The sequence below is a fragment of the Fukomys damarensis genome, unplaced genomic scaffold, assembly GCF_012274545.1.
Source record: "Fukomys damarensis isolate Sample0158 unplaced genomic scaffold, DMR_v1.0_HiC HiC_scaffold_32, whole genome shotgun sequence".
In the NCBI taxonomy this organism is placed as follows: domain Eukaryota; kingdom Metazoa; phylum Chordata; class Mammalia; order Rodentia; family Bathyergidae; genus Fukomys; species Fukomys damarensis.
The window spans coordinates 8,420,995-8,438,544 of NW_022900944.1; the positions used below are offsets into that span (position 1 = coordinate 8,420,995).

The window sequence follows — 17,550 nt, forward strand, 5'->3', positions numbered from 1 at the left end:
TTATTCATCTTGCCTCACTGCCCTGGCTAAAATTTTGAGTACTATTTGAACAGGGTGGTAAGAGTGGATATCTTTGTTTTGTTTCTGATTTTAGAGAACATGTTTTCAGATTTTCTCTGTCTAGTATGTTGGCTTTGGGCTTATACTATGGCTTTTAAGATCTATCTATATTTAATTTATTCAGGGTTCTTATGATGAAGTGAAATATATTTAGCCATTCTTGCATTTCTGACATGAAACCAACTTGATCTTTTTAATAATTGAGTTATATTTGCAAGGATCTTGTTGAACATTTTTGCATCTATGTTCATCAAGGGTATTGGAATGTAGCTTTTTTTGTTGACTCTATCTGATATAAATATCAGAGTAATACTGGATTTGTTGAATGAATTTTGAAGAATTTTTTTCTCTTTTTATTTAATAGAAACATTTGAAAAACACTGGCATTAGTTCTTCTCACAGGTCTGGGTAAAATCATCAGTACATTAACTGGTTCTTGGACTTTTTAAAGTTGGGATCATTTTTATTTCTATTTCAAACTCATTGCTAAGTCTAGGTTTAGGTTCTCCAATTCATTAGAGTATAAGTTTTTCAAAACGATCCTCTGGATTTCAATGGTATATGTTGTAATTTTGCTTTTTTCATTTGTTATTTTATTAAATGCATTCTTCTGATAAATTTGGCTGGGGGTTATTTATTTATATTTTATCTTCTTTTGAAGTTTGACAAAATTTATTAGTTATTTTAGTAAAGACATTCATCTCAGTCATTTCCTCATTTTGACCTTAGATTAGTATTTCATTTAGGTCCATAAAAAAGCGTGTAGGAGAGGGATATTATTTTAACAAACAGTAAAATGGACAAAAATGAATAGTTCACCTACATAAAAGTAAGTTAAAGTTAAATTCATGGATCTTGATATAATTAAATCATGTGAGGACTAATAGTTCTGTATACATTTCTATTGTTTTACTTGGGGCTTAACTAAACTTCAATGTAAAAACAAACAATTTATTAGGCATATGCACAGAGTTCTTCTCTGGAGTTACTACGTACTAAAAAAAGACCAGCAAGTAACTACCACCAATAAAATAGTCTGAAACTGCCTCCAAATTTAACATTGTAGGAATTCTGAAGGAAATCATTGTATCATTTTTCTTTTGTCTATGATTATGCTTTCAAAGACATGTTTAACTGAAACATTTAAAAAAAGTCCATATACAATACAGAAATATAAAACAGGAGCTGGGGGTTTAGCTCAGTGCTGTTTAGCTCTTTGCAAGCACAAGGTCTTGAGTTCAATTCCCAGTACTTGTAAACAAGCAAACAAACAAACAAACAATACACAAATCTAACTCTAATACATAAATCTAACAGTGTATGTGATGAACAATTCCATAAAATGTGTTTGGAGATGCATTTTTTATTTTTCTTTTTAGTACCTGCAATATGCTTTTGAGAGGCCATTGAGCAATATGTCTACACTTAAACCATATAATTGTTCTAATAAGAAATCCTGCAGTGAGTTCAGTTCAAATTGGATTTAACAACTTAGTAATGTAAATGTGTAGACAAAGTTACAGAAAATGTATCTTACTGTTTTCCATCTTCTACACTGTTACTTTTTTTTTTTTTTGGTGTTTATGCCTTTTAAAAATTAAAAACCAGCCAAAGACTTAAGCAGCATGTACATTTAAATTTTTGGTGGTGGTTTGCATTTTAAGAGAAACAGCTTCCTTATGATTTACCTTAAGTTCTAGTAGAAATACAGGAACTAGCTAATAAACCAAAAGAAGCACATTTAAAATACTGATTTACTTTGGTAGCAAATGGCTGTTCTTCAAAGACTAATAAAGGTAGACAAGGCCATTAAAGTGAAATGGGCAATTTTAAATATTCCATACTTCACGAAGAATTTTTTGTTTTGTTTTGTTTTGTACCAGGGATCAAATTCAGGTCCTTGTAGTTGCAAGGCAGGCAGTGACATCACTGAGCTAAATCCCTGGCCTCTGACATAGAAATTTTAAAAATATATATTATTTTTTATAAAAAAGCTAAGCATCTGTATCTATTGATAGAAATGAAATACCTAATAATATAATAACAAAACAAATGCCCATTAGGAAAAAAAAAACTATTTTAATTTTATCTAAATTTACTTTCAGTTTACTTCAATTTATTTTTATCTAAATTTTCCTTTCAATACGCTACTCCCCCCTTTCTCTACAAGGTTGAACCTGGGAGCCAGACAATTTAGGTAATGAGCTAATTTAGTAGCAACTGCTTACAGTTTTAAATAGTAATTTTTTGATTCCCTCTTAATGTGTTAATAGTTGTGTCTAAAATAATATGCAATTCTTAAAAAGGTACTATTTCTGGGGCTGTCGATTTAGCTCAGCAGTTCAGTGGCCTGCCTTGCAAGTGCAGGAACCTGAGTTCAATCCCCGGTACCAAAAAAAAAAAAAAAAAAAAAAAAAAAAACCACCAAAAAACAAAAGGTACTATTTCTGATTTCTTTATTATATGTAAATTTTGGAAACTAATCACATAAAATTACAAAATTAGCAAATGTCTTAAAATCTGTATATAAAACAAATTACCTCTAATTTTATTCTATTTTATTTTTTTGGTACCGGGGATTGAACTCTGGTCCTTGTGCTTGCAAGGCAGGCCACCGAACTGCTGAGCTAAATCCCCAGCCCTCTAATTTTAAACTCTCACTTTTTCGTGTACCACTCAATCTTAAAAGAAAAAGAAAAAGTGGCTCCAAAGATAGTCTTATACCATTCTTTAAAAAATGAAACCGTTCCTTGTAATTTTACACCCACCCCACATCCAAATTCAAACACATCATTTAATTGTCTTGGTCACGGGCATTTCTGCCATAGCCTGCTCTTGGCTGAAGGGCCCACAGACTGAGAAATGACAATGAGAGTTTAAGAAAAAACAAAGAGATGCAAAAGAACAAAGAGAAGCAAAGCTGGGGCCAGGTGGGGCTCTTCCTACTGATGGGAGAAAAAGACCACCAGGCAACTGCAGTGCATTTATTTATAGTGGTAGAGATAGGGAAAGTGCAGGGGAAGAAGGAGTTGTTCTATAAACAGAGCCTGGAGAGGAGCTGAGGTCTGCAGAACATGATGCTTTGATGGTTTTATGGGGAATGGATGGGGAAGAAACACGTCCTCTTCTTGGCCAGGCCTTGTTCCCCCACGCCTTCTTGTTGCCTGTTGTCCTCCCACCGGGGCCCTGCCTCATCCACAGGGGGAGACGAGTTAGGCCTGAGCATAATGATCTACAGTGCAGGGAATCCAGCACATTTGCAAGATGAGATTTTGTATTTCATCCCCATAGCTTCTGGTTATGAGAAACCCATGCTCCCCTTTATTGAAAGAGTTTGGCCCTGCTGATGTTGGCGTATCCCTTCCAATAGTCTCCATCCTCCTCTTTGTTTCTGGAGCCATTTCCTCTGTTCACTACTTTAATCTTCATTAAAAGCTGCTGCTGCTGAAAGGGTTCTTGAGCAAGAGTTCGAAAAGTTTCTTTAGGCTTACTTGATCCAAGTTTAATGGGTATAGCTGATGCTTTCTTTGTTATCTGACTATGGCAAATCTAAACTCGGAGAACTTTGTAGGCTTTGTGGGGAGGCCTGGAGCTTCTTCATCTGATCACTGCTCAGTGCTGTGACTGGAACTTTCCCCTCCATTACTGGAAGAAACAGTCTTAAGTTTTCGCAAGTTTTCCTGCGTCTTCTTCTTCGGGTCCCTTGGAGGGCTTCTCAGGCTTCTCTTCTCCCTCCTTCCCTTCTGCCATTCTCCCAGCTCTGGCCTATATTTTATATCTTTTCAAGTAGCCAACTCTTTGATTCACTGATCCTTTGTATTCCTTTATTCTCCATTTCTGTACCTTCTGCTCTGATCTTTATCCTCTGTTACTTTCTACTGGTTTTGGGTTTGGTTTATTCTTGTCCCCTTTCCTCCCCCCAGGGCCTCATACTTAATTGGGGTCATTCTGCTTTTCTGATATAGGCACTCAGCTATGAGCTTCCCACTTAGAACTGCTTTTATTGTGTCCTGCAGATTTGAAATGTGGGGTTTCTATTATTGTTTGATTCTAAAATTTTAAAATTTCTCCCAGTCTCTTTAATGACCATTCAAATGATCATTCAAAAACATATTATTCTATAGCCTTATGTTTTTGTAGTTTTTGTGGGGTTTTCTTGCTGTTCATTTCTAATTTTACTCCATCTAATATGATAGGATACATAAGATTATTTTATTTTTGTGTTTATTTATACTTGCTTTGTGACCTAAAATACAATCTGTTTTGGAGAAAGGGCCATGGGCTGCTGAAAAGAAAGTATATTCTGCTGCTGTTGGATGGAACACTCTGTACATGCCTGTTAAACCTATTTGTTCTAGTTTAACTCTGATGTTTCTGTATTGATTTTTTTTTGTCTGATTGACCTGTTTGTGGTGGTGGGATATTAAAGTCAGCTGCAGTGATTGCATCCGGGTCTATCTGTCTCTTTATTTTATGATAAATAGTGTTTATGAACTCAGGGGCCATGAAGACTTCTTTAAGTGGCTCTGCCAGGAACATAAGAGACTATTATTAGGAAGAAAAGCAGGCTATTGTCAATGTTATTCAAGCCCCTGTGTGAAAATGGACTTGACACATGCTCCTGAGACCAGATTCCTTGCAGAAGTATTTTTATTCCTTTTGAGTCAGGAGTGGTGCACACAAGGACATTCCATCCATTTTGATAGCTTCACTGGTTTAGCCTGGATTTGTATTGTCATTTTGTGACCCAGAATGCAATGCATTACTGGATAAAAATTACTGGTCCAAAATACATTTCTTAAAGCAAAACTCCTTAAATCTCTAAACTCCCAGTTGAAATATAGAATCTGTTCAAAGGAAGTTTCTTTGGCAGAACAAATCAATTAAACAGAATCATTGCTTTGCCCTCCAGTGATCTTTCAGGTCCATGTTACTGTTGAAATACACATTTAAGAGATGGAAGGATACATGGAAGGGTGTTTTTGTTTGTTTTCTTTGTTTACCTTTTAGAAAGTAAATTCTTTTTTTATTTGAAATGACTTTTTCCATAAATCTTGTGCAAGTCTAACTTCTGGATAAAATTTATGTCTTGTGTCAATTAATTATTCCCAACAACTGATGATATCATTCATATCTTTGGATGGAAAGACAGGTGGTTTATATTTACTCTTTTCCCTGAGAAAAACACATTCTTGTATATTCAAATATGTAGTCATCATTTCTAGTACTGTATTCATTATATTGGTTTCATTTTCCTTTGAACTAAACTATCATTTCTTGTAATGTGGTCATGTTGCTGATGAAATCACTTGGCTTTTGTATATCTGAAGTATGTTGCTTTCACTTTTGATAGCTATTTTGATAGCTGCAGTATTCTAGGTTGACAGTTTTCTTTTTTCACCACTATAAGATTTTTCTGTGCTCTCTTTCTATATGCATTGTTTATGGTGGGAAATCTGTCATCCTTGCATGTGTTCCTATGTATATAACGAGCCTTCTTTGGCTGCTAGGATCTTCTCCTTATCATGGCTTTGGAGAAGTTTGACTGTAATGCTCTTGGAGATAATTTTCTTCCTACTTTTGAACCTAGATTTGCTGAGGTTTTTGGATCTGAAGTTGCTATGACACACTGCTTCCTTCCTTACAGAAGTACTTAGAACAGAAACGGATATAGATGAAATTTTAAAAGTTCTAAATTGTGCTACACAATAGTTAACTTTATTCAATAAAGTCTAGTTCGCTCTAGAAAAATTTAAATTTGTGCTATCGTTTGGACAAAGATAACAAAAATCTCTTGTGGAATAGAGAAATGTATGGCTGAGCAGGCGATGGATTTGCAGCTGTGTGTTGCGCCAAAAGGTGGACTGCAGGAGAACTCCAGGAGCAGTAGGCCAGATTTACTAAAGCTTTAAAGAAGCAACCAGCTACTTAGCGTGTCTTTTTCTTTACATGAATCAGTTAAACAACTATCTGTAACACCTTGGAAAAGCAGTATGACTTGAAGTGACAAGGATTCTTCATTTTATAGGAACTTGACTTTTCAGAAACATTATATTGCAGTAAGAACTCCTGAAAATTTCTTACTGCTCCTTGGGCTTGAGAATGAGGAAGGATATTATCAACTCTTTAGCTTTATAGAAAACCACCTGAAAGAACCACAAAATAAAATGGAACACTTACTCTTTCCATACCAGAGTGAGAGAGCCTTTGTCTGAATCTTCGGCTCATTCTGAGAATGTGACTTTGCGAGAGGAGGAAGTGCGCGGTGAACTGCAGCCCTTCCGAGCCCCAGGGAGGAGGTTTACAGATGAACCCCAGATGAGTTGGGGTTTCTGTGAAGGAAGAGTATCCTGCCGTTCATACAGAGGCAGCGACATCTTGCTGTGGCTTTCAACTTATTCTATATGTGAACAAGCTTTGACTTTTTAGCAATCATTATAAGCAAGGACGGAAATTTTTCATTTTAGCTGAAAATGAAATCTGTGTTTCATCCAGAATTTGGTTAACTGTCCAGCAGAAAAAACAAGCACAAATTTCACACTACTTTATTTACAGTTTAAAGAAATAAAATTTTTTTACATAGGTAGGAGTATATAAGAGACAAAAAGGCCAACATGTATGTGTGATGATTGACTTATATTTGAACCTGATCATATTACTTGAAAAGAAAATGAGTTTTCAAAGACTTTTATAAAATGTGTCTTAGCGGGTGTGGTGGCGCACACCTGCAATCTCAGCACTTGGATGGCTGAGGCAGGAGGATTGCTGTGAGTTCAAGACCAGCCCGGACTACATAGTGAGCTCCAGGTCAGTCTCAAGTACATAGTAAGACCCTGTCTCAAAAAAAAAACAAAAATTAAAAAAAAAATTTGTCTTAGTATATACCTTTATTCATACCTGTATTGTTGGCTTCTGATTTTATTTATTTTATATTTATTGAGTTTATTGGTACATCTTAGGTATACTTATGATCATATTAGTCATTGGGAATTTGTACCCGTACATGATATATCTTGGTTTTTATTTTCTCCCATTTTCCTTTCTTCCCTTCAACCCCTCCACCCTCACTATATGTAAAAGCATTGTTTCCCTTTTTCTTCTTTTCTTTGGTCTTTTTTTCTTTCCCTTCTCCACCTCCCCACAGTTCTCCTCCCCCTTTGAACATTTTCTTCCTATTTCACTTATCTATTATACATTTTGGTATTCATTTATACTTTCAGTTTCTCACAACAGAGAAACAATTTGGTATTCACACATGTGTGTCCTACTTATTTCACGTGAGTATGGCCTCAGTATGCATCCATTTAGCTAAAAATGTCTCTAGTCTACCTTTCTTTAAGGCTCAGTAGTACTCCATTTTATTAAAAACACACACACATCTTCTTTATCCACTTTCCAGTTGATGGACATTTGGGCTGTTTCCAAGATTTAGCTATTACAAACTGTTCTTCTATAAACATGGGTGAGTTGTGGTATGATTCTTTTAATTCTTTGAGGAAAATACCCAGCAGGATAGCTGGGTCAAATGGGACTTCTAGTCTTAGTCTTTTGAGGAATCTCCACACTGATTCCTATATTCCAGCAGATTTAGTATTTCTGTTTTTATATTTAGATCGTTGATTCATTTCAATTTCAGCTTAGTGCATGGTGAAAGATATGGTTTAGTTTTACTCTTTGCCAAGTTGAAACCCAGTTTTTCCAGAACCATTTATTAAAGAGGCTGTCCTTCTTCCAGTGAGGGTCAAAGATGGGGTAACTGGGGCCAGGGATTTAGCTCAGTGGTGCCACTGTCTGCCTTGCAAGTGCAAGGATGCAAGTTGGATCCCTGGTATACACACACACACACACACACACTCACACACAGAAGAGGTAGCTGAGTATTATCTGGAGTTGTTCTTGCATCTTCTAATCTGTTCCATTGACTCTGGGGTCTGTTTCTTTTTGTTGGCTTTTTTTTTCCATTAAGTTTATTGGTACATTTTAGGTATACAATATGACATTCACAACTGGGATCTTGTAGCTTTACAGGATGTATTTTGGTTCTTATTTTTCCCCATTTACCTGCCCTTCCTTCATCCCCTCCACCCTTTCCTATTTACAAAGACTTTGTTTCCATTTTTCCATTTACTCCTATTTGTTCTTTTCCTGTCTTTCCTTTCCCCTATCCTTCTTACTTCCCCTGCTCCTTTAGACCTTTTCTTCCCATTTCACATTATCAATTATACAACTTGAACCTTATTTACACTTTTATTTTATCACACCAGAGAAACTATTCAGTATTTACACAGTGTTGTCCTATTTATTTCACTTAAGATGATGGTCTCAATGTGCATCCATTTAGGTGTAAATATCTCTTGTTTCTCATTCTTTATGGCTGAGCAGTACTCCATTTTATAGAAAAATCACATCTTTATTATCCAGTCTCCAGTAGATGGGTAAATGGGCCATTTCAAATATCTAGCTATTATAAACTGTGCCACTATAAACATGTGTGAGCCTATATCACTGTTGTATGGTACTTTTAATTCTTTTGGGAAGATAGAGAGCAGAGTAATATCTGGGTCAAATGGGACCTCTAATCCTAGTTTTTTTTAGGTATATCCATACTGATTTACACAGTGCTTGCACCATTCTGCACTCCCACCACTAATAGAGACGGGTTCCTTTCTCCCCACAACCCTGCCAGCATTTGTTGTTGGTTGATTTTTTTAATAGCTGCCATTCTTTCTAGGGTGAAGTGGAATCTCAGTGTTGTTTTCATCTGCATGACTCAAATGACCAGTGATACTGAGCATTTTTTCATATGTTTATTTGCTGCTTTTACTTCTTTGTCTGAGAAATGTCTGTTCATTTAAGACGCCCACTTGTGAATTGGGTCTTTATATTTGGGGGGTCCTGGTTTTTCAGTTCTTTATATATTTTAGATAGTAGACCTTTAAGGAACAGCTGGTAAACCTTTTTCACACCTTGTAGGTTGTCTTTTAGCTCTGTTGGTGGTTTTTCTTGCAGTGCAGAAACTTTTTAATAAGATGAGATCTCAGTTGTTCATTCTTTCTGCTAGTTCCTGTGCTGCTGAGGATTTGTTCATAAAGTCTTTTCCTATGCCAATGTCTTTGAGAGTTATACCTAACTTATTTTCCAGCAAGTTTAGTGTTTTTGTTTTGATATTTAGATCTTTAATCCACTTCAATTTTAGTTTAGTGCATGGTGAGAGATATAGGACTAATTTTAATTTCTGGAAGGTTGAAGTCCAGTTTTTACAGCACCATATATCGAAGAGAGATTATCTTTCCTCCAGTGAGATTGGTTGCTCCTTTGTCAAAGATGAGGTAGCTGAGTATGTCTGGAGTTGTTTCCGCATCATCTAATCTATTCCACCAATCCTCAGGTCTGTATTTTTGCCAATACCATGCTGTTTTTATCACAGTGGCTTTGTAGTATACTTTCAAGTTGGGGATTGTGATACCCCATGTCATGTCTCTGTTGCCTAGAATGGCTTTTGATATTTTAGGTCTCTTCTGGTTCCAAATGAATTTTTGTATTGTTTTCTCTAGTTCTGTGAAATATAGTGTATAGTGCTGGAATTTCAACTGGCATTGCATTGAATCTGTATAGCAGTTTTGGTAGTATGGCCACTTTCACTATATTGGTTCTTCCTACCCAGGAACAAGGGATGACTTTCCATTTTCTTATATCATCTTCTATCTCTTTTTTCAGAGTGTTGTAATTTTCAGTGTAGAGGTCTTTTGCTTCCTTTGTTAAATTGATTTCTATGTATTTCATTTTTTTGGATGCTATTGTGAAATGAATTTTTTCCCTAATTCCTCTGGCAGTGATTCTGTTATTTGTGTTTATGAAGGCTATTGATGTTTGAGTGTTGACCTTGTATCCAGGTACTCTGCTGAAAGTGTTAATTAAGTCTAGAAATCTTTTGGCAGATTTTTTTGGGTCCTCAATATAGAGTATCATATTGTCAGCAAATAATGATAGTTTAAATTCTTCCTTTCTATCTTTATTGCTTTAATTTCTTTCTCTGGTCTAATTGCTATGGCTAATGTTTCAAGAACTACATCAAACAGGAGTGATGATAGTGGACATCTTTGTCTTGTTCCTGATTTTAGCATGAAGGTTTTCAGTTTTTGGCCATTAATATGATGTTGTCTGTTTTCATAGATAGCCTTTATCAAGTTGAGATAAAGACCATCTATTTCAATTTTTGCAGGGTTTCTATCATGAATAGTGTTGAATTTTGTTGAATGCTTTTCTGCATCTATTAAGATGATCATATGGTTTTTGTCCTTGACTCTGTTGATATAGTGTATTACATTTATTGATTTATGTATGTTGAACCATCCTTGCAATAAAGCCAACTTGGTAGTGAGTATGATCTTGATGATCATCTGTATTCTGTTTGCCAGTTTCTTAATGGGGATTTTTGCATCTATGTTCATTAGGGTGATTGGCTTGTAGCTGTTTTTTTTTGGTTGGGTCTTTCCCTAGTTTTAGAATCAAAGTAACACTTGCTTCCAGGAACAAATTTGGAAGCATAGCTTCCCTTTCAATTTAATTGAAAAGTTTAAAGGTTCATGGCTATAGTTGTTCTCTAAATGTCTTGTAGAATTCAGCAGTGAAGCCATCAGGACCTGAGCTTTTCTTTGTCGGTAAATTTTTTATTACATTTTTAATTTCACTGAATGTAACTGCGATATTTAGAATTTTTATATTTTCTTCATTCAACTGCTTTAATTCATATGTATCTAGAAATCTATTTCTTCTGTGTTCTCCATTTTTTTTTTAGAGTGCATATTTTCAAAGTAAGTATTGATGATCTGCTGGATTTCTGGTTGATCTGTTGTGACTTCACCTTTCTCATTCCTAATTACATGAATTTGAGCCTTTTTCCTTTTTTTGATGAAGTTATTTAAGGGTTTATTGATTTTTATTTATTCTTTTGAATTCTCTTAGTCTGCATTGCATTAATTTCTGCTCTGATCTTTATAATTGTATGAGCTTTCATTTCATCTTGCTCTTCTTTTTCTAAGAGCTTTAAGTTTAAGCATTAGGTTGTTTATTTGAGCTAGCTGTTTTCCTAGTATGGGCATTCACTGCTATGAATTTCCCTCCTAGCATTGCTTTCATTATGTCCCATAGGCTTCTATATATTATATTGGCATTATCATTTAATTGTAGAAATTATCTAATTTCTTCTTTGTTTTCATCTGTGGCACAATGGTTGTTCAGCAGGGTGTTATTTAATTTCCATGTGTTTGTGAAATTCTTGTGGTTTGTTATGCTATTTATCTCCAGTTTAATTGCACTATGGTCTCGTAATATACAGGGATGACTTAAATTTCTTTATACTTATTTAAATATGTTCTATGTGTCATCTTGTATTCTATTTTAGGGAATGACCCATGTGCAGCCAAAAAGAAAGTATATTCTGATTTTGTGGGGTGGAACACTGTAGATATGTACTAAGTATGTTCATTCTAAGACGTGGTTCAGTTCTGTTATTTCATTGTTGATTTTTTTTTCTAGATGATCTGTCTATTTGTGACAGTGCAGTATTGAGGTCCCCCACTACAACTGTATTAGTGCTTATTTCATTTTTCATATCCATTAAATATTGTTTTGTTTAGTTGGGGGCATTAGTATTTGGGCATATATTTATGATTGTCATTTCTTCCTCTTGTATTGTTTCCTTTACAAGGATGTAGTGTCCTTCTTTGTATTAATTAGTTTTGATTTGAAATCTACTCTGTCTACAAATAAGATAGCTACCTCTGCTTTTTTCCAGGCTTCTGCTACATGGAGAATTGTTTTTCATCATTTTACTCTCAGTCTATGAATTTATTTGTGCATTAAGTGGGTTTCTTGTATACATCATTTTGTTGGATTTTGCTTCTTGTTCCATTCTGCCAGCCTATTTCTTTTAATTGATGAATTGAGGCCAGTATCATTGATGGTATAACTGTTATATATTGATTTTTCATTGTCATGTTATTTTCGTGTTGTTGGCTCTTTATTTTTTATTTTTTCCTTCTCTCCCTTTAATTTCTTGCCTTGCCTGGTATATTTGCTCTGTTGGCCCTTATGGAGTTGTGGCCTTCGTTGATTTTTTCCAGGGTATTGTTTAGTAGTGTTTGGAGTGACTGTTGGGTGTTCATGAAATTTCTCGGTTGTTCTTTGTTGTGGAAGTATCTTATTTCCCAAAAATTTTGAAAGATAGTTTTGCAGGACACATCATTCTAGGGTAGAGGTCATTTTCTTTTAGGACCTGAAATACCTCACTACATGCTTTCCTTAACTTGAGGGTTTATGTTGAAAAGTTTGCTGTGATTCTGATGAGCTTTCCTTTGTTTCTTTTGTCTAACTGTTTGCTGTTTGTTTGTTTTGTTTTTTTGCTACTGGGGATTGAACTTGGGTCCTTGAGCTTGCAAGGCAGGTGCCAAGACAACTAAGCTAAATTCCTGGCCCTCTAACTGCTTCTATTATTTTGGTTTTCTGGGAACTTGATTATTATATGTCTAGGTGTAGATTTCTTTTATTGTATCTAGCTGATGTCCTATGTGCCTTAATTACCTGTATGTCAAATTCTTTCACTCTGTTTGGGAAGTTTTCTGTTATTAATTCTGTGAACAGATTTTTATATGTCATTTGTACTTTCTCCTGCTTATTCATGGATTCCTCTCAGTCTTATATTATTCTTTTTTGCATCATCTAGGAGTTGTTCGATAGATTTCTCATGATCCCTGTTTTTAAGAGGTGTTTCTTTTCATAGTCACTGACCACAATCCTATCTTCTACAGCCAATGTTTTATCTTCACATTCATTCATTCTGCTGTAAATGCTTTCAGTAGAGTTTTTAATCTCCTGGATATCTGTTTGAATCTGTTTCCTGGATTCTATTTCTTTCCTATGTTGCACATTCATGGTTTCCATTTCTCTCCTATGCTGTACTTTCATGGTTTCCATCATGGTCCTGACTCATTTACTTTTAAAAATCTGTTTATATCCTAGAGTCTCTAATCATGTCTTGCATTCTTCTCACCATCTCTTTAGTTATCTGGCAAATTATTTCTGTTTTAAATTTTTCTAGAGCCTCATTTATCTGTTTTGATACTTCTTGTGCTATCAGTTCAGTGTGTCCAGATGGTTGACTATCAGACTTTTCCACCTCATTTCCCCAAGAGTTTACCTTTGGTGAGGTGAAAGTCTATGTTTGTGTCTGTTTAAATGTCTTCTCATTTCCATTTTTGTTGTTGGTACTGGCCTTGGTTTAATTCCTAGTTTAATACTTAAATTTTCCAGATATAGTTGGTCTTTAGGTTTTGAGTCTCTATGACTTGAGGCAATCTCATTTTCATTATACAAGAGAGGACAACTAATTAGAGTCATTACCACACCTTAGCCCAAGTGATATAATCAGCAGCACAATAACATGAAGCATAGCTTAGCAAATGACAATTTGTGGTAGTTATTAATCTCTCATCTTTAACTATGTGAATTAAATAAAAATTGAGGACCAGCCCAAAATATGTTTATAGTGAATAAACTCTTCAATATAGCAACTTTACCCTTCAGGATGGGGACTTAAAAGGAGTTGGGGAGGGAGGGATAGGTAGGATAAAGAAAGGTTAGAAGTCAGGACAACTTTACCGCAGGATGGGGACTTAAAAGGAGTTGGGGAGGGAGGGATAGGTAGGATAAAGAAAGGTTAGAAGTCAGGTCAGAGGACACAGGAAGATCACACAAACTCTTGGAAGCTGGTGAAGAGAAGAGGAGAAGACAGAACAAAATATGCACAAGAACAGAACAAACTAACAGCAGGCTAGAGACTGTAATCACTTTCTTTTAAAACTCATGGCAATGAAGAGAAGGAAAAAGAGAAGAAAAGAAAAAGAAAAACAATAAATTTGAATTAGGACAGGAACAGGAACAAAAAGGGAAATGAAAAACAAGGTAGGAGAGAGAAAGAAAAGAATATTAGAAAAAGAAGATAAAGAGGGAAAAAAGTTTGAGAAAAGAGAATGAGATAATAATTTTTAAAATGGTTAAAGATAAGAGAGAAGTATTACTTTAAAAATAAATAACATGAATAGAGGGCCTTCTTCAGGGTATGCTTCTGTTGACACAATAGACAGCTTGAGCAGGAGCATGCAGATCTAAGTCAATGAGTCTCAGCAAGCCAACAGCAGTCCCCTGAAATTCAGGCTGACTTCTGGTTGCAAGGCCCAAGTTGAGTTATCTGACCTCCTACTGGGTCAAACTCTTCATGGTTCTACTGAGGTTCCAGGCGCATTACCCCTGAAGATAGTTCAGGTCCAATGGGAGGAGTGATCCCACTAATTTACCAACTACTGTGGTCTGGTGTACCTTTATTGAAGAGATTTTCTTCTCTTTTCAGGTGGACTTCAGTTTTCATCAAAGAGCCTCAGAGAGGCCCTCTTTCTGTTCTTTACTTCTTCTTTATTTTTTGGAGTTCAGAAGAATGGCCTTTATGACCCCCTGTGCTTCTGCGGTGTGGATCCAGGTACTAGTGCAACTTGGAGGCCAATGGCAGGGTGTGGGGACTGGGGTGGTGCTGCAGGCTCCCTCCTGGCTCAGCTCCTTGCCTCCTTGGCCCACCCCCCCATGATTTTATAATGAATGAAAATACTCACTGGAGGTAGGTAGGTCAAATCTAAATTTTGGCCCAACTTTTTGCTAGTAACGTGACATTAAGCCAGTTATTTAAATTCTTAATGTTTCATTTTCATTACTGTAAAAGTATGGTACTATTTGTAATTTCTTAGTTTTGTTGCATTAAAATGAACCCATCTATAAAGTGATTGGCATGATTCATGACAGAAAGTAACTTTTTATTTAGAGTGGACAAATAATAGTTGTATTGTTTATTGTGTACAGTTTTTGATATTTTGATACAGATATTCCTTGTGAAAGATAAAATCAAGATGATTAACATATCTATCCCCTTTTATACTTACCTCTTTTTTTCACCTCTTGGTGGGATGAGCATTTAAAATGTACTCTCTTGGTAATTTTTTAACCTTACGTTATTATTAAGTATGGTGTGCAATAGATCTCAAAAATGTATTGCTTTTGTTTAACTAAAACTGACTCATATCTCCCTATTTGTATATTTAACATTATTACTTGAAGCAAATATTATTTGAAAATGAAGAGAGCTCTTTAAGTAAGACAATCTACTATGAATGACTAATTGCCTCAGGCAGAATCATTTATTAAAGAGATTATGATTTTATCTTTTATATATCATAGTAGTTTTTCTTAGATTTTTAAAATTTTGGTTTGTTGACATTTCTCATGACCTCCTCACCCTGTCCTTCCAAACTCAGCTAGAGTCAAATATGAAGATGTAGTAAAAATGTCCAAGCACTTCTGAAGCCCAGGACTAACCTCTGCTTCATGCCTGATTTAGAAATATCCCTTCTGCCTTAACCACTTAGCTGCTGTATAGAAAGCTTTGGCCATAGGAAAGCAGTGCAGACTTCACAAGCTCTGGCTTCAGTAACAAGAATAGATAAACTGTGTATAATAACCTTCTACATAAATATTAATAGCTGTAAGCATTTCCCCCAAAATCATTTCTCACCTTTAAAAGATTGCTGTGCTACAGGGTTTGAAGAGCATATAAAAAAGATCCAGCAAATCTGATTTTTTGGGTGTGATTTAAACACATTTAAATCCCTAGTACTATGATACAGAAGGGAAAGTTATAATAAGTACAACCCTTACACTCTACATCAGAAGACTGAGTTAACCTCTTTTGACCTATCTCCTCTTTTGAGGAAGCATTTAGCTGAACTCCCTGCTAAATCAACCACTGTGTGGTTCTGTAGTGGATAATTAAGGAGCTAAGGACAATTTAATTTACAGATGGATTGGTCCCCAACTATATAAAAATAGGTTGTTTTGGAAGATAGCAGTAATTTTTTGGAGGTGGGGGAATGTGATCGAACTCAGGTCCTTGTGCTTGCAAGGCAGGTGGCGGAACCACTGAGCTAAATCCCCAGCTAGCAGTAATATTTTTTTAAAAAATGATATTGACAAAGACATTACTTGAAAGCCCAAGTTCATCCACCTGTTTTTCACCCACTGATCAAAAATGATTTTATTAATTCATTTTCACCTTGAAGTTAGGTATTTATTTTTTCAAATCCATTCAGCACAGTCCTCAAAGAAAAAACGAATGATTAACTGTAGCCTCCTCCATTTGGGGTAGATGTGAGGAATGGTTACCAGAAAGCAGATACATCCACAGATGCCTGTGTTAGTTTCCTAGAGATACGACCTACAGTGTTTCAATTTATTTATTTTACTTTACAAAGGTACAATAGCCATATACTTATCCATTCCATAGCAATCATACTTTGGTACACATTAATCAATGTGTGCCTGAGGAACTCCACAAGACAGTGAAGTCCAAAGAAACTATCAAAGCAAGATGCTTTTTTTTTTGCATGTTTTAAACAAAGAACAATAAAATTGGAAAGAAATTATGGGACAAATAGATCTCTCAACTAAGAGAATAAACTCTAGGGGTATCACTAAGAGATATACTGGGGGGCAACTGTAGAAGCTAGTGGAAGATAAAGGTTACTTCAAAGAGTTTGTTTATTAAAGTTCACTGCAGCCCAATTACCAGTCTCTGGTCATCCAGGCCATTTTCCAGTATTGGTGAAGGACATTCCCTTCAAAAGAAGCTGTATGGTTTGCTGTGAAAATACAGGCCAATGGCTTATATTGAAGTTTTAGCCCCTCAAGGGATTACAGTTTTAAATAATTTGTGCACTAATTTGGCACACTTTTAGATGGCATGTCCTTAACATGCAATAATAATGCTGTCAGCAAAGAGAGAAAGCTTTCAGTAATGATTTTTCATGAAGACATTAGAACATTGCCAGAAGATAGCATTTTGGGGAGCTAGGACAAATTCAAGTCACCAAACTGGTCATATTATTTTTCCACCTACATATACATGGCATATTTGTAGACAGACTGTATTTTAAGCCTACAAGTACTTTCTGAATTATATTCTACAGGAAATATTTACTATTATGCTATTTTATTACATTGCAGACTTAAAAAATATGCAGGTGTCAAGAAAATATTGTAAAATGAATCTGACTGTTGCGACTTTAATGGTTCAGTCAGTTATTTACTTCCTAAGGAAAACAGCTTCATTATCTGATCCCAAACCAGTACAATTGTATTTTGTATCAGGAAAAATATGTCTTTTTCATTAGTTTTAAAGGTACTAATCATATCGATCTAGGCTTACTTATTATACAAGCCATTGAGTAAATAAAAATATATTTCAAAAATTGATACCTTTGGTCCTCAGACAATATTTCTGCCAACTAGAAACAAAAATATCAGCTTTCAAAACTATGTTCTGATAGCTGGTCTAGATGTCATTTGATATTTGGAGACCTTAATTTTTTCTACAGCTGATAGCAGATATAG

At 35.3% G+C, this 17,550-nt stretch overlaps 1 pseudogene; it reads right to left on the minus strand.

The window, feature by feature from the left end:
• Window positions 1-3,048: 3,048 nt before the first annotated feature.
• Window positions 3,049-3,810, minus strand: LOC104852731 (annotated as a pseudogene).
• Between the last annotated feature and the right edge of the window lie 13,740 nt (window positions 3,811-17,550).